General features: G+C 31.6%; 1 non-coding gene across 1 annotated transcript; it reads right to left on the bottom strand.

Annotated features, from left to right (window-relative positions):
- Positions 1-3,400: 3,400 nt before the first annotated feature.
- Positions 3,401-3,507, bottom strand: LOC131180325 (small nucleolar RNA R71). Its single transcript, XR_009149101.1, has one exon. It is a non-coding gene; the product is annotated as a small nucleolar RNA R71 (small nucleolar RNA).
- Between the last annotated feature and the right edge of the window lie 22,554 nt (positions 3,508-26,061).

Raw genomic sequence — 26,061 nt, 5'->3', positions numbered from 1 at the left:
AAGATATAGAAAACTTAATGAATTAATGATGGTTTAATTTATAAAAAAATATTAAATTTAGTTATAGATTTTTTTTCCCTTCTTATAGTTATACATTTGTTTTATATATATATATATACTTCATACGGTATATAATATATACTCCATTATAATTGTTAAAAATTTATTATCAAATAATAAAATTTAAATATAATAATACATTTATAACTTTATATGGAATCCTACCTATAATACATAGAGAGTTCATATGAAAATTAAAACCTAATTAATATTTTCTATAATATTTATTAATTATAAATTTAATTTTATTTAATATTTAGTGGTAATTATATTTATTCTTTATTTTTATTTATTTTTTAGTGAAAATAATTTATTATCTTTACCATATTTTACATTTTTACAAAACTAAAATATTTATAAGTCAATAATATATTATAGACGCATGAATGTTGTTAATGATTTAAATACTGCAATAAATTTACACACTGATGTCAACAAATCTGATGTAGCAATGTAATAAAAAAAATTAAAAAATCAAATAAAATTGAATTTGATATTATATTATTTTATATTTTTAATTATATTATTTCAAATGTCTTCTCAAATTTTTAGTAATTAAAATAATATATAATATTACATTATATTATATTCAAAAAATTAATAAAAAATTATATATAAATAAATTAAGTTATAAAATTATTTACAACGAGTATAGATAACATGTAATGTACGTTTAAAAAAATTAGATATAATTTAATGTGCTAATATATATCTTAACTCTATATAATTAGTACATCAAAATAATATGAAGTAGATCTCGCATCAACTGCTTATTATAATTCAATTAATACTCAAATCAATTGTGAAACATATTATAATTCGATTATTGTATATTATAATTAATTTGAAATTAATTTAAAATATGACCATTCCTTTAAAAAAAATTAAAAATTAACCACTATTTTCTCATCATTTTATATTTCACTAGTTTTTAAACGTGCGTTGCATGTTGTCTCTACTTGTAATATGTACTGACACATGCATTTTGCATAGTCATTTAGGTTTAATTTCATGGCCATTTTATTTGATTGTTAGTTACTTTTAGCTAATTCATTAGTTATTTAGATAGTTTTTCATGATTGCCAATTTTTGGATTAATTTGTAATTTTACTTTATTTTGTAGGAAAAATGGTGTTTTTGAGGAACTAAAAGAAGAAATTTTGCCAACAAGGAGTGATTTCTACAGCCAAAGATATCAAAAACAAGTTTCAAAGTTGAAGTATGCATTGGCCAAATTGCGCATAACTTGCAGCATAACTTGTGCAGTTCTGCACAGGGAGAAGAAGCAATTTTTCTATTGCCGCATAACTTGTGCAGTTCTGCACAGGAAGAAGAAGCAATTTTTCTTTTTCTGCCGAAATCTGCATAAGTCACTGCATGACTTATGCGGACTTACTCCTTTCTTATGCAGCTTCACACAGAAAGCCCAAAAATCTGCCGAAAACTGCATAAGGGACTGCATAACTTATGCAGACCACTTATGCAATTTTATAGAGTCTTCATACTGAGCTGGCAGAAGATTTTCACATGAAAACTATACCTCAAACACACCATTTTAGGGCTACTTGTCAGAAAAAGATATAAATAGGCCCTTATCTCATTTTAGAAAAGAGGAGGAGACATAAAAGGAAGCAGCAGGAGGGAAAGAGTCAGAAAATAGAGAGCAAAACGTCACCTCTCTATTTCTAGACCAGATTTGGAGTTTTCTTCCTTTCTTGCATATTTCCTACCTTTCTTGTATTGGGTTTCTTAGTTCTTAGCTTAGATTAAAGATTAATTTCCATATTAATTCAGAATTTCTTGTAAATATTATGGATAGTGAGTAGTTTTCATTAGATTCTAGATTAGGGATGTAATATTTGAGATATTTTGTAGATTTTGATTGGGTAATCCATATTTTGTGGTTTTAATGAGTTTTATTCATTTCTTGTGTGCTCAATGACATGCTTAGTGTAGGATCCCATTAAGTGTTGTTCTTAATCCATGGTTGAAGCACCGAAAGGAGAAAACCTTGTGATAGATAATCAAGAAATTGAACTTAATTAACTTAGATCTAGAAATAGACTAAGGATTAAGAGGATTTACAGATTAATTAAGGAACTTAATGGGTCTTGATTAATTTTAACTCCACGAAAGTAGGATTAGATTGATTAAGGCACTCTTTTTCCCACTCAAAAGGGTATTCAAAGGATTTAAGAATTAATTTCCTTAAAACCCATAAGTTCCATAAGATTGGATAACCAATTTAAAAATCCCAAAATAGCTTGAATATGAACTCCCGAACTCCGAAATCGCCTTTTTTATCATTGTTAATTTCTAATTGAATTTAATTACTTGCCATTTTAAATCTTGCCATATTTCAATTTGCTTATTTTAATTTGATACAAATTTAGTTAAATCATTGTATTGTTGAATAGATTATTAATTTTACATATATAGATTTCACATTTCAATATCTATCAATTTATTGCTTTAATTTCACAAAAAATATTCAAATTAGTCAATTTTTATATCAAAAATTCGATCATTAACACAACTTCTCGTGGGAATGATATTTTTTCTATATTACTTGTACGACCCGTGCACTTGCGGTTGGGCCACATCAAGTTTTTGGCGCCGTTGCCGGGGAGTTGTTTGTTTAAGATTGAATTTTTTATTATTTTAGTTGTTTATAGTTTTATCTTTGTTATCTTTTCATTTTGTGTTTGTTTTTTTTTTTTTTAGGTACTCTTAATCTTTTATGAGAAGAGCTAGAAGCACAAGTGACACATCCTTATTGTTTAATCCTGAAATTGAGAAATTTTATAGAGCCAACAAGAAAAAAACCAGAAAAAGAAAAGAAGCCTTGAGAGTAGCTGAAATTGAAGCAGAAATGGCTGATGAAAAAATTAGATTTGGTGGTGATAATGCTGAAAATGATCGAAACAATGAAAATGCAGCTCATGGTGAAGAGGTTGCAAATGCTAATGTGCCTAGGGGAAGTATGATGGATCATGCATTTCCTCGTTTTGATGACTTGAGAGAGAGTATAGCAAGACCAAGAATTGATGCAAATAGCTACAAGATGGATTTTGGGGTTCTTCAAATGATTCAAAATTCCCAATTTGGGGGACATCCTTCTGAAAATCCACACACACATCTAAAGAAGTTTGCTATGATTTGTGATATGCAAAAACAACCTGGAGTATCTGATGATGCAGCAAGATTGAAGCTATTCCCATTCTCTTTGAAGGATAGAGCATTGGATTGGCTTGATTCTTTACCTCACAACTCTATTACAAATTGGGAGCAACTCACTGATGCATTTCTTGCACAATATTTTCCACCTAGAAAAACTCAAGAATTGAGGAATCAAATGACAGCTTTCAGACCAAGAGAAGATGAAACTCTCTATGAATCATGGATGAGATGGAAGGAATTAGAGAGACAATGTCCACATCATGCCATTCCAAAATGGATGATAAATCAGAATTTTTACACCAATGTTACTCCTGCAATTAGAGGGATTATTGATGCTCAAACAGGAGGAGAATTTATTATGAAGCATGAAGATGAAGCTTATGAGCTATTGGAGAAAATTGCAAAGAATACTCATCTTTGGAGTAGCCCAAAAGGACCAGCTCCAACTCAAAAGAGGCAAGCTGCTGGAATGTATGACCTTGATCCATTCAACATGATTAATGCAAAGTTTGATGCACTTACAAATGTTTTGGCTAAGAAGATGGATGATTTAAGTATGTTGGTTAGTTCATCATCATCATCTAGAAGTTCACAATAAGTTGCTTATGCAGAAAGAACTACCAACTGTGGAGTAGACTATGGAGAGCAAGCTGCATATATTGGTAATCGTGGAAACAAACAAATGGGGAATCCTTACTCTCAAACTTATAATCTAACTTGGAGGAATCATCCCAACTTTTCATGGGGATATCAGCAAAATAAAGTCCCAAATCAGAATCTTCAACCACAACAGCAACAAGGAACTCCATATCAGCAAAATAGGTAACCATTGCCTAATTTTTAGTAGAGACATATGAATCCTTCACCAAAATAGCAAGAGCAAAGTTCCACCACAGAAGCTTTAGTACAACAGATTCTTGCTAACCAAACTAAGCATGATGAAGAGATGAAAGAGATGAAAGCAAGGCTAGAACAAATGCAAACACATAACAGAATGTTGGAAAATCAGATTACACAACAAGCATCTTTCTCAGGTACCAAGTCTTTTGGAAAACTTCCAAGTCAACCAGAAAACACAAGAGAGCAGTGTCAAGCTATTACTTTAAGAAGTGGGAAGGTTGTAAACAATTAGAAGAGTGAAAAAAATGAGAAAAGTGAAAATAGTGAGAAGAGAGAAAATGAGAAAGAAATTGATGAGAGTGAAAAACAAGAAAGTGGGAAAGAAAGTGCAGAAAAAGGTAAAGAGAAAATTGAAGAGAAGGAAGAGAAGTATATACCTCCAAAGCCTTACAAACCACAACTTCCCTTTCCACAAAGATTTCAAAAAGCCAAGCTTGATAAGCAATTTGGGAAGTTCTTAGAGGTTTTGAAGAAGCTATACATAAATGTGCCTTTTATTGATGCTCTTTCACAAATGCCTTCTTATACAAAATTCTTAAAAGAAATTCTCTCAAACAAGAGGAAACTTGAAGACCATGAAACTGTAGCTTTGGCAGAAGAATGTAGTGCTATCCTCCAAAGGAAACTTCCTCCAAAGCTCAAGGATCCAGGGAGTTTTTCAATTCCATGCCACATAGGGGTATCATGTTCTAAAAATCTTTATGTGATTTAGGGGCTAGTGTTAGCCTTATGCCCTTCTCCATTTATGAGAAGCTTAATATGAGAGATCTTAAGCCAACCCACATTTTTCTTCATTTAGCTGACATATCAATTAAATATCCTGAAGGGATTTTGGAGAATGTGCCTCTGAACATTGGGAAGTTCTATATACCTGTTGACTTTGTCATCTTGGACATGGAAGAGGATTCTAATATCCCAATTATCTTGGGAAGGCCCTTTCTAGCTACAGCAGGAGCATTGATTGATGTTAAGGGATAAAAATTGACTCTTAGAGTTGGTGAAGATCAATTGGTTTTCAATATTAATAACACTATGAAGAAGCATCATTCTGAAGCTGATACTTGTTTGAGAATTGATATCATTGATGAGTTGGTTGAAGAACACTTTAGAAAGAGATATCAGAAGATCCACTTCAAAATTGCTTGGTTCATGGAGGAAGCATAGACTATGACAACCCTCATGTGGCTGCATATGCTTAACATTTAGAGGGTAGTCCACCATTCATTTCTGCTCCAGTTTTTCAACTCACACAAAAGGAAAAAGTCGAATCTAAGCAACCATCATTCAAGGAAGAAGATGCACCTAAGGTAGAACTTAAACAACTTCCTTCTCAGCTCATGTATGAATTTCTTGGCCCCAATAACACTTATCCAGTAATTGTAAATGCAAACTTGAGCACTTTAGAGGTTGATAAGCTGTTAAGAGTGTTGAGACAATTTAGGAAAGTTTTAAGATATACCATAGATGACATTAAGGGAATAAGTCCACATTTTTGCATGCACAAAATTATTTTGGAAGAAAATTGTAAGCCATTTATTAAAAATCAGAGGAGGTTGAACCCACATGTGAAAGAAGTTGTTAAAAAAGAAATTTTGAAGTTGCATGATGTAGGGATCATATATCCTATCTCAGACAGTACTTGGGTGAGTCCAGTACATGTTGTCCCTAAAAAAGGTGGAATGACATTGGTTAAAAATGAAAATAACGAATTAATTCTCACTAGAACAGTGACTAGTTGGCGAATGTGCATATATTACAGAAAATTAAATATTGCCACTAGAAAAGATTATTTTCCACTTCCCTTCATTGATCAAATGTTAGAAAGACTGGCTAGGCATTCTTATTTTTGCTATTTAGATGGGTATTCAGGATTTTTCTAAATCCCTATCCATCCAAATGATCAAGAGAAAACCACTTTTACTTGTCCATATGGAACCTTTGCTTATAGGAGGATGGCATTTAGGTTGTGTAATGCACTAGCCACTTTTCAAAGGTGCATGATGGCAATCTTCTCAGATTTCATTGAAGATATAATGGAGGTTTTTATGAATGACTTTTCTGTTTATGGATCTTCAATTGACATATGCTTGGCTAACCTTTCTAAAGTTTTGCAGTGATGTGTAAATATTGACCTTGTGTTAAACAGGGAAAAGTGTCATTTCATGGTTCAAGAAGGGATAGTGCTTGGACATTTGGTGTCTAACAGAGGAATAGAGGTTGATAAAGCCAAGGTTGAAGTGATAGAGAAGATGGCTCCTCCTACCAATGTCAAAGGAATTTGATGTTTTTTTAGGGCATGCCAGGTTCTACAGACGCTTTATCAAGGATTTTTCTAAAATAGCCAAACCTTTGTCTAATTTGTTAAGTCATGACACAATATTTGTATTTGACCAAGAGTGTTTGGATGCCTTTTGTAGGTTGAAGCAAGCTCTTATCACTGCACCAATCATGCAACCGCCTGATTGGAGTCTACCTTTTAAAATTATGTGTGATGCTAGCAACTATGCAATTGGAGCTATTCTTGGTCAAAGAAAGGACAAAAGGGCTTATGCTATTTATTATGCTAGTAGAACACTGGATGAGGTTCAAACAAATTATGCAACAACTGAAAAGGAATTCTTGGTAATTGTCTTTGCATTGGAAAAGTTCAGACCTTACATTATTGACTCAAAGATGGTTATATTTTCAGATCATGCTGCTATTAGGTATTTACTTCGTAAAAAGGAGGCTAAACCTAGGCTCATTAGGTGGATTCTGATGCTACAAGAGTTTGATTTGGAAATTAGAGATAAGAAGGGAGCTGAAAATGTAGTTGCGGATAATCTTAGTAGGTTGAAATTGGATGATGAAGAAATGGATGAAGTCCCTATTAATGAGTTTTTCTTGGATGAACAACTTTTCTCTCTTGTTGCTAAACTACCTTGGTATGCAAACTTGGTGAATTATCTATCTTGTGGAGTTTTACCTCTAGGAATGACATGGCAACAAAAGAAAAAGTTTTTGCATGAGGCAAAATTTTATAGATGTGATGATCCTTTACTCTTTAGGAGATGTTGTGATGGTTTAATAAGAAGATGTATTCCTGATGAGGAGATAGAGAGCGTTATGCATCATTGCCATGCTTCTGATTATGGAGGACACTTTGGAATCTCAAAAATAGCTAGTAAAATTCTGCAGGCTAGTTTCTTTTGGCCAAACCTTTTCAAGGATGTGAGGAAATTTGTGTTAGAATGTGATAAATGTCAAAGGAGTGGAAATCTGTCAAAAATAGATGAAATGCCCCTAAATGATATTCTTGAGGTGGAATTATTCAATGTATGGGGAGTAGATTTTATGGGCCCATTTCCTCCTTCATATTGTAAAAAATACAATCAAGTTGGAGTCAACTATGTGTCAAAGTGGGTAGAAGCTATTGCAACTCCAACTAATGATGCTAAGGTAGTAGTGAAATTCTTGAAGAAATTTTTCTTGAGTAGATTTGGAGCTCCAAGGGTCAGAATTAGTGATGGGGGTTCACATTTTTGTAATAAGCAATTTGAGAGCTTAATGAGGAAGTATGGTGTAGTGCATAAGATAGCTACCCCATACCATCCTCAAACTTCAGGATAAGTTGAAATTTCTAATAGAGAACTAAAACATATCTTGGAGAAAACAATGAGCAACTCTCGGAAAGATTGGTCTACCAAACTAGATGATGCTTTATGGGCATATAGGACTGCTTACAAAACCCCTATAGGAACTACTCCCTTTAGGTTGGTGTATGATAAGTCTTGTTATTTACTTGTTGAGCTAAAGCATAGAGCATATTGGGCCATTCAGACCTTGAATTTTGATCTCAAGCAAGCTGGTGAAAAGAGGTTATTGCAACTTAATGAGCTTGAAGAATTGAGGATGGATGCCTATGAAAGTGCCCGTATTTATAGAGAAAGAACTAAAGTTTGGCATGATAAGCATCTTAGGAAAAAGGAATTTAAAGAAGGTGGTTCAGTTTTATTGCTCAACTCAAGATTGAAATTGTTCCCAGGAAAACTTAAATCAAGGTGGACTGGTCCATATAGAGTTTCTAAAGTTTTCCCTTATGGAGCAATTGAAATTTGGAGTGAAAAATCTGAAAATTTTAAGGTCAATGGGCATAGATTGAAATATTATATAACTGGAGACCCAATAAAGGGAGCAAGCTGTTACAAGCTCTCTGATTCCACACCTCCTTTTTAGTGAAATGCATGAAGAGTCCAGCTAAGGACTATAAATTAGCGCTCTTAAGAGGCACCCCAAGTTCTTTTATTTTGCTTTTGTTAATTTACTTTTATTATTTTTATTTTTGTCTTAAATCTCCCCAAATTCAATTTTTGACATTGTTAAGTCTTGTCCTTTGTAGATGTATTTCAATGGATGAAGGTTGTTGCACTGCTGAGGAGTAACTCTTAATATGATATTTTATCCATTAACTCTCCCAAGATTGGTTTATTTTCATTGCATAACCTGTGCAGGACCCCTTCTTGGCTTATGCAGAAAATTTTTCAGCAAAAAGGGTCTGCAGCATATACTATTTGCTTCTTTGTTGAGGTTAGGTGTGTATCTTTTATGTATTTGTGCTTATCATGTTAATATGATGGTAAGTGGGTCATTTTAGTAGTTTTGAACTTATTTGGGTTGTGTGATTCAATGTGCACATGCTGCATTCTCTTGGCATAACTTGAAGAGTCTATTTTCTTTTGTGGATAAGTGTAACTTTGTGTAGATTTTTATTGAGATTTAATGTGCTAGAATGTTGATTTGCAGGGTTTGAGTTGAAATGACATAATTCACAAATGTCTATTATGCAGAACTTACTTCTACAAGCTTGTATGGTGCAATTGTGATGGATTCTACATATATTGATGTGTTTTTTGTGATAATTTCTCATGATTTATACTTCACAGGTTACATTTTTTTTTTATTCTAGTGTATTTTTCAAACTTGCAAAATATTTTTTATTGTAATCTGAAACTTTTTGAAATGTGCATAAGTAACTGCATAACTTATGCAGCTTTCAAGTCTCATTTTTTGCCATTTTTCTTTCTGTCAATAAAGCTCGTGATAAGTTTGCATAACTTATGCAATCCTGCATAACTAATTTTTTCCATTTCATTTCTTGCCGAAATCTGCATAAGGGTGTACATTACTTATGCAATCCTGCATAACCAAATTTTTGCCAATTTTCATTTCTGCCGAAACTTGCATAAGTTTGTGCATAACTTATGCACTCTTGCATAACTTCAAATCCTGCATTTTCATTTATGCCGAATTTTGCATAACCTAGTGCACAGCTTATGCATTATTGCATAACCAAATTTTCTGGGGTTTCAATTTCTGCCGAAACTTGCATAAGAGAGTGCATAAGTTATGCACTTTTGCACGACCAACTTTTCACACTTTCAATTCTACCGAAAATTGCATAAGAGAGTGCATAAGTTATGCACTTTTGCACGACCAACTTTTCACACTCCCCATTCTTACCGAAACTTGCATAAGAACCTACATAACTTATGCACACCTATTCTCCCCTTATGAGAAAATCATACATCCTGTGCAAATCAAAATTTTCGGAACCCCACTTTTCCACCTCCCACTTCCCGTCGTTTATGTTCACAACCTCCCTCCTGTTCATTTTTCTTGGCATTAATCCTTCTCCCCACACCCCTTTTTCACCAACCGAAACCCTAATATCCCTTTATCTCTTTTACTTTCTTCTTCCCTCCTCCATTCCCACCATCGTTGACCACCACCATGGAAACACCTCCCCCTTCCCCTTAAGGCTCTCCTCTCCAAGTCATGCCCCTAGCAATGCAAGCCCCCAATCCCGATTCTCCTCCACAACAAACCCCTCCACCTCCTCCTACATCCACCTATAAAAGGAGAATCCGGTCTAAATCAACCCGACCCATGGCCTCTGCACCACCTCCCGCAAAACGAAAAGACCCACCTGCTACTCCACTTTCAGAGCCTACACCCAAAAACCCCAGAACTTCAGCTTCCACACGACAAGGGGTTGGTGTTTCTACCTCTACCCCACAAGCCAAATCTCCCTCCTCTAGCAAGAAGCAACCTTCAGCAGCGGCAACACAGGTATCCAAACTACCTTGGCCTCTTCCTGATGCAACCCATAAGGCAACTTTTAAGAGGCTAAAGGACAGAAAAGTGCAACCCACTAGGTACATTTCTGCAGATGCCCTCCAATCTGTTGGTTTATTTGATAATGTTGTTGCCTACCTTGATGGTCTAGGTTGGATGGAATTTGTGCATAAACAAGAATTAGTTTATCTAGCCCTAGTTTTGAAATTTATTTCCTCATTATCTGCTACTCTGAAGTTACATGAGATAGATTACAAGCCAACTATGAAATTTAGGTGCTTGGGGCAAAATAGAGAGCTATCATTAGACCAATTTCACAGTATCTTTGGGTTTGCTATTGATGTTTTTTTTAGGGTCCCATATACAGGCATAGAGGTAGCAAATAAAAGTGTTTGGAATGCTGTTTAGTTTTAGAGAAGTATTACAAACCAATCTCAGGGTTTTTATGCTGGCAGATCCAAGACCTCCCAAATAATAGACCCAGCACTTAGATTTATCTATAGGCTTATTACTAGCACTATCTTGGGTCGAGGGACTAATTCCGGTGCTATTGGAAAATCTGACTTGTTCATGCTATGGTGTGCTTTTCACAAAGTCAAAATATCTCCTAGTTACTTCTTCTGTGAACATGTGTTGCACATTGCTACCAAATTTGTAGGTGATATAGTCATGGGTGGCTCATAACTGTTATAGCTAAATATTTTGGTTTTGATCTAGAAGAGCATCCTCTACCAGCACTTTCAGACACTCTATATTTTGATGCTACTCACTTATCCAAAACTAGATTCAGTTTGCCACCATCTGACATTGTACAACCAGTAGCAGATATAGGGCCATCTGCATAACCAAAGGCACAATCTGTACTAGCATTCCAACAGCATTCTGCTGAACCTGCACCACCTACTCAGTCAGCATAGGATACCCTAGCAGAATCTGCACAGCCAACACCATCTGTAGCTGGACCCTCTTCATCCACAACACCTCCTTCTTTCAACACTAAAGCCTTATTCACTTATCTTGAGAGGCTTAGTGATGATGTATATTTTGTGGATAGGAAGCTTGAATCTGGTTTAGATACCCTTAAGGATCGTCATGATCAACTCTTTGATCTTGTTATGGAAACCAGAGACAAATAGAAAGAGTTAAAAGATATGATGAAGCAGCTCATGGCTTTTCTAGGAATGCCACCTCCACCTCCATCACCTCCTCCAGAACCACCCCTTCAGCAGCAACCAGCTCCATCCAGTTCTCTAGCAGCACCTTTGGACAAGGGCAAAACCATAGAATTAGATTAGTTTTTATCTTGCTTTTGTTCAACTTCTAGGAGCTTTTCTTTTTAGATGTGCTAGAACAATTTTAGTCTTTCTTGAATTCTATTTTCTTGAAGTACAATTGGATGGCTATTCCATTGGTTTTTCATTGCTTTTTATTGCCTTTGCTGCCCTTTTGTGCATACTTGTCAATACACTATATATATTTACATACCTCTACTGGTGTTTGCAAGTTTTTCCTTGATATATCATTATGCTGCAGCTTTTTAATATACTACACAGGCTGTGAAACTCCTTATGGAAATGTTCTGCATAGCCTATACAATCCCTTCTGCAACTCATGCCATACTGCACAGCTTATGCACTCTCTTTATGCGCCTGTTTTGTAAAGTATATATTCTGCATAACCTGTGCAGCTTTCTTATGCATCACCATCATCTTTTGAATTCACATTTTAGATGTTAAAACATTGCTCTATACTAGGTAACTCTTTCTTTTACTTTTAAATTTAACTATTCCTGGTTATTCCTCTTTGCTTTGAGTTTTCATGCTGAACTTCTTTAGACATTGAGGACAATGTCCAATTTTGAGTTTGGGAGTGTGTGCATTTTGATTTTTGTTACATTTTTCACATCAAGTTTTTGAGTATAGGAACATCTCATCCCATTCCATTTACATACACATCCATACATACATATACATAACACATTCACATACACATTATACATTACTTATAAATTGTACACATTGCACACAAATAGATTTCCACCATTTAGTTAATGCATTGCTCATTTTTAGAAATCATGCATTATGAAATAAAATCTTTTGCCAAATCCCTTGAGTATTGAAAAGTTGCCTATGAGAATGATTTGACTTACCTTAAGTTGGGTTTGTAGATTGAAAGTTTCCTAAGAGGTGCAAAGTTTTGAAGTGTTTATCTCTTGCCTATATCTTCTTAGCCAAAAAGCCACCCAACTAGTCCTTTAGAGATTAGAGTGTTTAGAGAGAGTTATTGGATATAAGGTAGTCAAGTGATGTTTCACCAATCCTAGAATAAATTTTCTAAACCTTTGAACGCGAAATACCAGCTTGTACTTGAAAAGAGAGATGATTAGGCATTCTTTGATTTAAACTTTCTCATTTTAAACCTTTAGCCTTTTTCCTAATTAAAATTAACCCTTGTAAACCTCTTTGAGCTTTTATATTCCTAATTGTTCTTGAAACCCTTATTACTACCTAACCAATAAACCAAACACTCCAATCCTTTTCATGAGAATAATTATTTATAATATTAGGTACACTTTATACTCATATTCAATATATATATATATATAATAATGAAAAGGAGAAGAAATGTTTGTCATCTTGTAAAAGTGCTAGTATACATGCTTTTCACTATTGTTATTCAAATTGAAAGAAATCCACCCAAAAGTAATTAAAGAAAATGAGTTTGGGGGTGGCATTTTTAGGGACAATCATCAAGAGAAAATACAAGATTCAAGTTTAAAGTATCAAAGTGTCCCTCCATTTTATGTATTTTATATAATATGCTAGCACTTGAAAATTCTCATTGTGTATTTCTCTCCTAAAAAAAGAAAAATAAAAAAAGTAAGAAGTGTACCTTATGTTTTCAAGATTGAAAATATTCTCATGCTTTGAATCCTTTTTACCCTTTTTCTTCTTAGCCTCATTTTGAACCCCATTACCCCATTACACTCCTAAAAAGACATTTAATCTCTTGATAGTACTTGCTACACTAGTGGAGATAGGAGTAGGGAATTTGCCTATGGGATTGGAAAATTATCCATTCACTCATTAAATTCCATCATTCTATATCGAGACACTTTGGCTATTGATTGTTCTAGAATTTCTTTTGAGCATGACTCTCTTTTTTGATTGGTTGGTTTGAAAATTTTGGATGATAATTGACTTGATGGCTAAGCGGTGAAAGCTTGGATAAGCATTAAATTCTTTGCATCTTGAAGGATGGGTATATGTATTGTTGGTATGGCTAAAGGTATGTTAAGTTACTTTAATAAGTGATTTTCATAGCTCTTTGGACAGGGCACCCCTAAAAATTGCATTATATTTTAAAGTTTGCTTGAGGACAAGTAAAGATTTGAGTTTGGGGGTATTTGATACATGCATTTTGTATAGTCATTTAGGTTTAATTTCATGGCCATTTTATTTGATTGTTAGTCGCTTTTAGCTAATTTCATTCGTTATTTAGATAGTTTTTCATGATTGCCAATTTTTGGATTAATTTGTAATTTTACTTTGTTTTGTAGGAAAAATGGTGTTTTTGAGGGACTAAAAAAAGAAATTTTGCCAATGAGGAGTGATTTCTACAGCCAAAGATATCAAAAACAAGTTTCAAAGTTGAAGTATGCATTGGCCAAATTGCACATAACTTGTCGCATAACTTGTGCAGTTCTGCACAGGGAGAAGAAGCAATTTTTCCATTCCTGCTGAAATCTGCATAAGTCACTGCATGACTTATGCAGACTTACTCCTTGCTTATGCAGCTTCACACAGAAGGCCCAAAAACCTGCCGAAAACTGCATAAGGGACTGCATAACTTATGCAGACCACTTATGCAGTTTTATAGAGTCTTCATAATGAGCTGGCAGAAGATTCCCACATGAAAACTACACCTCAAACACACCATTTTAGGGCTACTTGTCAGAAAAAGATATAAATAGGCCCTTATCTCATTTTAGAAAAGAGGAGGAGACATAAAAGGAAGTAGCAGGAGGGGAAGAGTCAGAAAATAGAGAGCAAAATGTCACCTCTCCATTTCTAGACTAGATTTGGAGTTTTCTTCCTTTCTTGCATATTTCCTACCTTTCTTGTATTGGGTTTCTTAGTTCTTAGCTTAGATTAAAGATTTATTTTCATATTAACTCAGAATTTCTTGTAAATATTATGGATAGTGAGTAGTTTTCATTATATTCTGGAGTTGGGATGTAATATTTGAGATATTTTGTAGATTTTGATTGGGTAATCCATATTTTGTGGTTTTAATGAGTTTTATTCATTTCTTGTGTGCTCAATGACATGCTTAGTGTTGGATCCCATTAAGTGTTGTTCTTAATCCATGGTTGAAGCACCGAAAGGAGAAAACCTTATGATAGATAATCAAGAAATTGAACTTAATTAACTTAGATCTTGAAATAGGCTAAGGATTAAGAGGATTTACAGATTAATTAAGGAACTTAATGGGTCTTGATTAATTTTAACCCCACGAAAGTAGGATTAGATTGATTAAGGCACTCTTTGTTCCACTCGAAAGGGTATTCAAAGGATTTAAGAATTAATCTCCTTAAAACCCGTAAATTCCATAAGATTGGATAACCAATTTAAAAATCCCAAAATAGCTTGAATATGAACTCCCGAACTCCGGAATCGCCTCTTTTATCATTGTTAATTTCTAATTGAATTTAATTACTTGCCATTTTAAATCTTGCCATATTTCAATTTGCTTATTTTAATTTGATGCAAATTTAGTTAAATCATTATATTGTTGAATAGATTATTAATTTTACACATATAGATTTCACATTTCAATATCTATCAATTTATTGCTTTAATTTCAAAAAATATTCAAATTAGTCAATTTTTATATCAAAAATTCGATCATTAACACAACTCCTCGTGGGAACGATATCTTTTCTATATTACTTGTACGACCCGTGTACTTGCGGTTGGGCCACATCATGTACTGTGACTTATTTTTTTTATATGTAATTTTCTATCAATTTTGGCCTATAATATAATATTATCATAATATATTAGCGTTTAACAATCAATTAAATTTAATTTATTTCCTTAATATTAATTTTTAACAATCAATTAAATTTAGTTTATTTCCATAATATTAAATTACTATGGCATTTAATTAAAATTGATTTATATTTTTTCAATTTTTATATGTTTAATTTATTAGTCATTAATAAATAGTTAATTTACTTTTAAAATTACCTAGGTTGACATATAACGATAATGTTTTGCTCATTATTAATAATAATATTGGTGTTTTTATATTAATAATAACTTTAATATATTCATTCATCATAAAAAAATTAATAATATAAAACAAATAAATAAATGATTCTATTCGAGAATAAATTATATAAAAATAAATAAATTAATAACGCAAGCATCACTTGAATCTCTAGGAGCTCAATCATCATCCTTTTATGAACATGGAAATAGAAATGTTTGTCGCTTTGTAAATTCTATTGGACAAGATACTACATTTGCCCTTCTGCGTTGAACTCATCTTATGATATATTCAATAATATGAATGAATTAACTAGTCAAATGAATCCTATGAATCATATTAGTGAGCTATCACTGGAACTAAAATCAATGTAAGAACTCGCTAACTTTAGATGCGCCCATATGCAAATAACTTTACCGCTTAAGGTATTACTCCAAGAAGGCTTTATTTGCATATGAAATTTTCCGCTATTTCTCTTGGAAATAGAGTGGAGAGGGATATAGATCACAGAGAAGATGAAGATGAAGTGCAGTAAGCTACAATAAAGATAAGTGTCATAAAGTGATGGCATGTCAAAAGTCATTCGAGATACACACATATTGGTCCAATCCAATCATTGGCATTTAGCTTTAAAAAAGTGATAAAAGGAACCTAATAACATCTATGACAACTTTTAGAGGACTTTAATAGGGAATAACAAGAGAGAGAATAAAAGAAGTTATTCATTGGTGTTAATAAACAAATAAACATGCAGCTAACAACAACATAAACATGCAAAAGGTATTCATTTGTTTGTAAGGCCTGTGTAAGGAATTTGTTATTTATAAAGTAGGAGCTCAAGGAAAAAAAAAAATCCAAATTTAAGGTTTTGCATATATATCCCACATTTTGCAACCTGATAAGAAAATGTCACCATTTATGTGTATTAAGTTAATGTAACATCCTCACTTTAGCTAGTCCGTACAGTCTACTGTTCCGGTGACCAATGTCGGTCCGGACAGCTAGAATATCCGAAAAAATATTAAAACTAAAGTGAAGAACCATAAATAACTCAAATATTAATAAGAAAAATTTAGGAAAAAATTTTAGAAATAAAATACAACCAAGTTAAATGAGCCGGTGCCCTAGCGATGGATAACCTAGTGAGAAGTTGCGGTCCTCGCAACTAGAAGCCCTAGACCCGGGGGAAAAATTATAAAATAATTATTGGGACTCCAGAGAATGGTTATTGAGGTTCTTATTGCATTAGAATGCCAAGGAAATGCTTAGAAAAATTTTTTAATCGGTACATACAATTTTGGCCCGTTAAGCCAAACGGAGGGTATTTTGGTCATTTCGTCTTCAGAGATGATTTTTGGCCAACTTGTCCAGTTAAATGAATAATTTATATAACATAAAATATGACTAAATATTGTTAAAAATTTAATTGAAATTAATTAGACAAGAAATGGAGAAGAAATGAAAGAAAATAGCATTATGATATCATAATGATGTCATTAAAGTTTTCCCAACCTATCCAATATGGACACATGGCATCAACTTATTTTAAAGAGACAAAATGGGCTGAAAATGAAACAAAAAATAAGATTTCTCTTCCTCATCTCTTCCTTGCCGTGAACCTCCACCGTTGTTACCCATTTGCAAGCTTTTTCAAGCTTGATTTTCCCTAGCTTTCTTTTACCAAAAATCCTAATTGTCAACACAAAAAAGTATTCTTGCAACTTGGTGAGTATTTTGGGAGCAAAAAAAGGAGGAAAACAAGAGCTTTAGCAAGTGGGAAAAATCTCACTCCATAGAGGTTAGTGACTTGAATTTAAATTTCACTTTAAATTCATGTTTAATAATTATGAATGAGTGCAAATGATAAGGAAAATTGATGGAATACCATTTGCATGTAAACCCTAAGTTTTGGCAGCCTTGGTTAGGCAAGATGGTGATGATTTTAATGAAGTTAAAAGGGTAGTATGGCTGCCCACAATATGTCTCTTTTATGTGGATTGATGAAATGCAATCTTAATGCATGGTTTGAAATGTTGAGTTAGGGTTTGGGGTGGAGAAATGGGACTTTGATCATGCGATGATGAAAATAGGTATTAATGGTCAATTAGTGACCATTTAGTTCTGTTTAAATAAAAAATGAAGTGTGTTGAGTGATGAGATTTGGGTTTGCTGTGGCTGCCCTTGGTGACCTGCAAAATTGGACATGAGTCCAGCAGGTTTGGGCAGCCATAACTTGAATTGTAGAGGTTCAAATGGTGCAAGGCCAACTGGAAATGAAACTAGACACATAATGGCACAACTTTGGTGAAGAAACTATGCCCATAAAACCAAACCAAGTGGACTAAAAGCTTGCCCTAATCCGGGTGACCTGTAGTCTGCCTGGGCAAAATGACCAAATGAATAGTGTTTGGTCATTTGGCCATAAATCAGTGTAGAAAGGTCCAATTGACCTAAAATTTTACCAGCAACAAGCTGAGATATAGACCAACAACTTTCATGAAGAAACCTAACCCAAATTATGACCAGAACATATTCAAAAGGTGAGTTGCAATCTCTGTTTATTATACTATAGATATAGTCAGTCCAGAAATTCTGGACAAAATTTTAATCCAGCCAGTTGTGGTTTTTGGGCCATAACTTGAGTTACAAAACTCAAAATGGAGTGATTCAAAAAAAGAAATTCAACTAGACAAAATAAGGAACAACTTTCATATTGATCATTTTGCCAAATTCCCACTGCAAAAATGACCAATGGAACAGTAAAGATAAAGCATGAAAACTGAAAATTCTGCCTAATTAACATTGAGCTTAGAAATGGTATTGGCAACCAATACCAACAAATTTAAAATGCAAAATGTGGTATGTTGATGATATTTAGACCAATGTACCTATTGCCTATGCAAAAGTCAACATTTTTGTTGACTAATGAATGGAATAGGAACATTCAAACTTGAAATTCAAAAATTGTGAAATTTAAAAGTGTAATATGCCCTAGTATACCTAACAAGATTGGTTTGGATAGCTTGGCATGCCAATAGGGTTCTGTTTGCAGTACTGCATATGGCTTCATGCCATTCTGTGTTTCATGGCTTCCTATGCCATTCTGTGACATAATAGCCTTTGGCTATGTTATTTGAGTTGTTATACTCGGGTTGTAACCCTGATGATTATCACAGCTTATTAGTTATTCTATTGCACACCGGGAGACACAATGTGACCGATGGTGTGATGGTCCGAGGTACTTAGTACCAGTACCAGTTTACCCGTTTATCCAGTCCAGTCAACTAGTTTGGGTTACTCGGGCAATGATAATAAACCTTAACAAATTTTAATTGAATAATACTGCAAATAATGCCAGAAATTAAGTCTATCCAAAAATGAAATCATACCTTCTGCATAATTATTTTATTCTATTTTATTTTATTTTATATTGTGACCACTAAAAAGAATCACTTAGCGTGTCGCTTTTGCCACGCGCAGGTACTGGAGACCTAACTGGGGAGCCCAGCAGACATCAGACGGGGTGAGCCTTCAGAGCTGCATCCAGGGTCCAGAGTCACCTCACATCTGCACTGCATATGGTAGGACATTAGAACTATGGGTGGCCCTTTTGTATTTTGCATTTTGTATTAGTTTGGATTGTAACTATAAACTCTTGTAATTATGTATTAATGTAAATATATAAAATTTCATATTATTGAAATTTTCTGCATTATGTATGTTGATAACTGAAATGTTGAGAATTATTTATGAATATGCTTCAAGTGATGAAGTGAACAGAAAAGTTTTGAAAATAGTGTTGTGATTTGAGATTGAGATTTTGAGATTGACTTGAAATGTATATAATGGAGTTTGGATCTAGAAGTTATATTGGAAGTGTTTTTAAACAGGTTCAGAAGAACTATTTTTCCAATTTACAGCCGGCACTCTGCCAGATTTTCTATAAAATTTGTGGAAAAATTTAGATTTATCAAAATTGAAAATAAATGAATAAAAAGGGATAAATTGTAATAGAAACATAAATTGGTGCTCCGGCACACTGAGTGGCATAACTTACTCGGCTACACTGTAAACGGGTAAGGGGTGTCACAGTTAAACTCTGTTTTAGCAATTGGCAAATATGTCATCATATGATTGCATATTCTAATGGTGAAATTGACCTAGCTTCCTTCCAAAGAAAACCATCACACCTCAATTTAGTTGGCATATTAGCACATAATGATTTACTTCACAATTAATAAAGTATAAATGAAAATAAACGAAAATTTACAATATACAGCACATCTCTTACCTCTTAATTCACCCTAGGATTTTCATGCAGCACTTATTGTCTTCTCTTCTAACAGCTGGACATATAAATTTTAGGTTACTTAGATATATTATGGATATTGGATTTCTATTCGAAATTGTTTTAAAGTCTCCATAAATTCTTAGTCGAAAATTTGCAACCAAGCCATTGCTATAATGTGTTCTCCCACAGGTCATACATTATGCAAACATCTATTGTAATTATTTGATGATTCATTTAATCTGTGAATAAGGAAACTATATAATGATCTTCAATTTGGAATAGCAGTTTTTGATAGGGGTCATTTTCTCAATAAGAGATTATTGTATTGCAGATTATTCATAAAATCCCTGAATTAATGGCAAGCCAACCATTGAATCATTCTTTGTTCTTACATAGAAAAAATTAAAAAAGTAAGCACCACAATTCCAGCATACATTACTAATAGCTCCAAAATGAGCTTGTAACACTCATTCACTTTATTTTGTGAAATATCTCAAAACGAAATTTAATATATGGGCTATAAATTCAGACAAAGGAGATCCAAGATCGAATTGAAATAAATGAAGTAAGTTAATAGGATGAAAACCTTACTTATTTTGATCACAAATATGAGGTAATGCTAGTATTGTACTTGATTACACGGCTCAACCTCTTTAATAACATGAAGCATGCTATGGTAGCTAATGTAGAAGAAAGATAACTCACAAACCTCGAATCTAAAATAATTAATATGTGATATCAAATTCCATACTTTTAAAAATTATAGAATAACACTAAATATATTGATTAATTTATTTTTTTTAGCCAGTTAAAATAATTTTTTTTTTTTATTGTTCATAGGTATTTTTGGCTATATCATTAATCCTCCTTTCCCACTTTTATCTATATTATTTACATTTATAGAATTATAGATATAGAGATAGATAAATATTACACTAAAGTATAGCTTTGTGAATGGCAATTCTTCTCCAAGTAGATTATTTTTCTCGTGCAATTGCATAATTTATTTGAGATTTTTAATGTATTAAAATAATTACTTTTTATTATATCTAATAATTAATTCAAAAGAGCTATAATATATATATATATATATATATATATATATATATATATATATATATATATATATATAGGTCCTCAAATTTATTTTCAATATTAATTAAAATTTTGAGCGCTAATAAAGAAATAATTAATATAATTTCCAATTAGATTTAAAAATTCTTAAAAGAAATATATTATAGAATTTGGATTTAAATATTAAATCAATCTAATAAATCAAACATTAAATTGGCTAAATATGACTAATATAAATTCACAATGAATTTGGCAAAATTTTTTTTTAATTTATTTGTTTTTATTTTTTAGTACTCATTTGTTTGATACGATATATTCCTAAATTTAAAACTTTTTTTGGTCCAATATACAAAAAATATTTTTTATTGATTATATGGCTTATATTAATTGCAATTATTTTTCATAATATAATATCTAATAATTGTCTTTTTTCTATTGATTTGTTGCTTATATTAAATAGAATTTTTTTAATAAATTAATATATAAAAAGTATTGTAGCTTGTTGGATTTCTAACTAATGTGGATAATAATGAGTTGTAAAAAAAACTATGAATCGATATTACCTTTAATGTAATAATTATATTAATATCTTAATTTGTTAATGTCATTTTTTTTTGTTTAATAGATTTTATTTAATTTTTTTTATATAAGTAAGATTTTTAATATTAAATTATTAATTAATTATATATTTAACATGAAAATATGCATGGTAAATTTAACACATGACATCATGATGATGGAGTTAGTATGTTTTTGTTTAACTTAGGATTCATTACAGGAGTTTTATTTGTGTTAGAGTCTTACTTGTAGTAATAAAATTATTGAAAATTAAAAGTTTTTTTTTCTTTACGTTATTTTTTTTATAAGATATTGCTTCTGATATTTATTTATAATAATAGAATCATTAAAAATTAAAATTTTTTTCTCCTTTATGTAATTTTTCTTATAAAATATTGATTTTGATATTTAAAATTTTAATATTGCTTTTGAGTTATAATTGAATTAAAATTGAAATTTTAACTCTTTTCTTAAATATATTGATTTTTAATAGCTAATTAAATTTAGTTTTTTATTAGTTTAAATAATAAGAAAATATAATTGTAAATTTATGTTTTTATTATAAAATATTGATTTTGATATTTAAATTTTAAGGGTTATAATTGAATTAGAATTGAAATTTTAACTCTTTTCTTAAATATATTGATTTTTTAATAGCTAATTAAATTTAATTTTTTATTAATTTAAATTATAAGAATATATAATTATAAACAACATAAATCATGAAGGATATATTTAGTAATGTCAATGTTGCCCCTTCCATATTTATATATTATATAGATTATAATAAAAAATTATGGATAGTTTAATAATATTTTTTATTTTTTATTTATTAATTTCTTATTTTAATTAATTACTTATTATAAAATTTTATACTTAATTGAAATTAAGCATTAGTAGGATTAAGAATTCTAAACTTATATGAACTCTAAAATTAAGAATTTTAAATTTATATAAACTTTAAAATTAATTTAAATAATGAAATATAATTGTAATTAATTTTAAGAATTTGGGTAAAGCCAATATTCTTTCCTTCATATATTTATATATAATATAGATATAATCATTGTCAATATTGTTTTCTTTTGTTTATAAATTTAGAATATGTTATTTATGCCAAAAATAATTATTCTAGCTCATTAATTATTTTTTAGGCTATTTAGTAATTAAATTAATTTTTTTATGAAATTAATTCAATTAGTTGTGTTGTATAAATTTAATTAGAAGGTTTAACTAAATTTTATTAATTATTTTTGGGTGGTTTCAGATAATGATGGTTGGAAGTTAATCAAGTAGTGGGATGTTATGGAGTTATCAAATAAGTTAAAAGCAGTTCCAAGTAATGGATGACAACTGTCAAGGAGTGTAGAACGTGGGAAATGCAGGTTTTAGAGGCTTCCAAGTGCCTTCAAATGAAGCCATAAATAACCGATGTTACGACGCTATAGAGAAACCAATCAATCAACAACTCAACCAATTGACTTCTGCAGTCAATTTATCTTTATTTCATCAGTCATTTATGTTTCAAAATAGCTTGGAGGTCATTATCGGAGTTGGGAATTGAGTCAGTTTAAGGCTACTGAAACCCGTAGCAAGTCTAAAAACCTATTAAATATGAACATATCCCTATATCTCACAATCCAAACATCCTCTAGACCATTACACTTTAGTTTTCTCATTCATAATTAACATAGAATTGGTTCAGAATTTGAACCTTTACATACCTAAAATCACTAAAGTTTAATTAGTTCATACATACATACATACATACATACATGAGGAGTTAGTTTAGATTTCAAACAAGCATAATTACATTATTTCTACTTAAGATAAAACATTTATTAAAAATCCTGAATACCAACACAATAACTATCCTTTTATAGTTTACATGTCCAACTATACATACCACAAAAATAGAAAACCCTCTACAATGACTCCTGCTGCTGAAGCTCCAAAGGACTTTTCAAATCTTACACTCCTACACTTGGGGTTAAGGAAAAGGGTTGAGTTTACATAAGCTCAGTGAGTAAATTAACCAACATAATTTAATTATACCATTCATTTCATACATATGCAATGCATCATCCAAGTGAGTTTTTACATCATAAACATTCCATATAAGATGGACTTGTCATCAGTGATTCCCTAGATCCAATGTGCCTGACTCATATAGAGGCTCCTTAGAACTTTTGCTTAACACATCCAATTTACCTGGCTCATATAGAGGCTCCTTAGGACTTTCGCATAAAAGTAGTGCACTAAGGGATTATTAGGCTTCACCTGGTCTTAACACCACAAATCATGCATGATCACATCATAAAAATAACATATATATGACATAGTGGGAACTAGTGGGTTATCCAAATTCCATCTTGCATTAATAATAATTATGCAAAAATGCAATATATTCGTGCTCTACATACATACACCCTAGTAAACAATAAAATGATGCATGTGGATGATCATGACTTACATTTAAAAAAAATTTAATTTATTAGGGTTAAAGTTACTCAACTTTTGTAGCCTATCTACCACCTAACACGAATGGTAGCTAGCCTCGGATTTTTAGTTTCCTAAATCTCTCAAGTCCAATCCTAAAAACATCGGAACCTGAAGAGTTATTCGAAGCTATAGAACTTTATACACATAGCAAACATCTTATTCTAGACTCTTAGGAATCATAAAATCATGTTTTGAAAGCTTAGAACTAAAGGAGAAATAAAGCTAGTAGGACCAAGTTCGCTGCCAGAGTCTTGGACTTCAGCTGCCGAACACTTAAACATCAAGTGCCCATTTCAAGCAGTAGCCACTATGGCTGTTGAAGTCTTAGACTTTGATTGCTGAACTTGGAAATTCTCCAAATTTTTCTCAAGAAAATATATACTTCGGCTTTCAAAATAATGGTTTTTGATAGCTAAACTTGGAATTTTCAGAATTCTCAAGTCGAAAACCAGTAGAATTTCTCTTTTCAAAACCTCCAAAACACATTCTAAGCTTTCAAAACATAATCCAAACATTCCAACACAAGGCTAGGGCTAAAAGCAACTTGAAAACAAGCTCCAAACAGACATGTATAAATGGAAACCTAAATTTGAGGTTCAAGCAACTTTAATATTCACATAATTCAAGAAATCTTTAGGTTTAACTAAGGAAACTAACCATTCAAGGTCTATAAATACTTAAACTTGACTGAAAGCAAGAGCAACACCTCATTTAAGAACAAAATTACCAAAACACATGGAATACATACTTATATCTAAAACTTCAATATGCAAACCCCCTGCCTTTTTCTTAACTTTTTCATGTATTCAAACTTCTCAATCCCACATGCAAACATTCCCAACAACCTAGCAAGAGCACACTTAGATCATTTTAAAAGATCAAGAGAAAAGAAAATTTATCTCTTTCCCTTGAATTGAGAAAAAGGTGAATTGGGGTTTTAGCTTTAATCCACCTCCACCAGGCTTCTCTGAAGAAGAACCAAGCTTCAAAACATGAAATAACCAAGAAAAATCTCCTCAGAATGCCCTTTGCATGTCTCAAAAGTTTAGAGAGAGAGAAGTGAGAGTTCAAGTTACCTTTGGAGAGAAAAATAAGTTGTTGGCCTTTTATACCCTTACTATCAAGAGACTTTCAGCTATCGAAAGTATTAGTTCCAGTTGTTGGAGTCCATTTTGTCCAAAATGGATTTTGAACAGTAAAAAGGAACATCGACTGTCGAAATTTCTTCTACACAAAGAAACACTTAAAAACTTTTAGGGATGAAAATCTTTAAAATATTTTCATTTTTTAAATACATTTTGAACACACACACACACACACACTTCTACCACCATTCCCTTATCGGTCGAATTTTTTAATTCACCATATTATTTCATCTATGATAGAAATTCTGATATCGAAAAATGATGGGTGTTACAAAAATCTTGTATTTAATTTCCAAAACCTTGTCACTCAGTTTCCTAGCAATCAATACAAGTTCTCTTTTCCAATTTACTGTGAGATTTGATAAGTTGCGTTTAGTGTAATCACATTCTCACAATTATTTATTCTAGAAGTTAAAGTTCACAATAGGTAATACACTCAATATCTAGTAGCCCGTAATTTCTAAGTTGTTAACAAGCCAAAATTATTTTTTTAGGAAACATACTATTTTTAGTTGATAAATTTTTCATATAGACAAAAAATCGGTCATTAAAATAAGATATGGAGTAATTAATTAATAAACTAATACTTGTCAAATAGGTTAATATAAAATTTAAATAATAGATTAATTAAAATTAAATATATAAAATAAATTATTAATTATTATACAAAGCATAAAAATTTAAATCCATGGAAATAAATATAATATGAGAAAATAAAATTCTTAGATATTTTTTAATGTTATAATTTATGAATGCCATTTTATTATTATTACTTTCGCTTAATAAAAAAAATTAAAGTTTATTATTTAAAAGAGAGAATACAAGATAAATGAGGTGAAATTTCATTTTCAAACTTCTTTGTAATTAATTTAAAATATTTAAATGAGTGATTTATATTAAAATAATTAAATACTTTTTTACAATATAATAAACATAAAAAAATTTAGGGTATAATATTTATTT

This window comes from Hevea brasiliensis, chromosome 5 (assembly GCF_030052815.1).
Source record: "Hevea brasiliensis isolate MT/VB/25A 57/8 chromosome 5, ASM3005281v1, whole genome shotgun sequence".
Lineage (NCBI taxonomy): Eukaryota > Viridiplantae > Streptophyta > Magnoliopsida > Malpighiales > Euphorbiaceae > Hevea > Hevea brasiliensis.
Note: the sequence above shows the minus strand (reverse complement) of the source record. Positions and strands in the feature narration are given on the sequence as shown.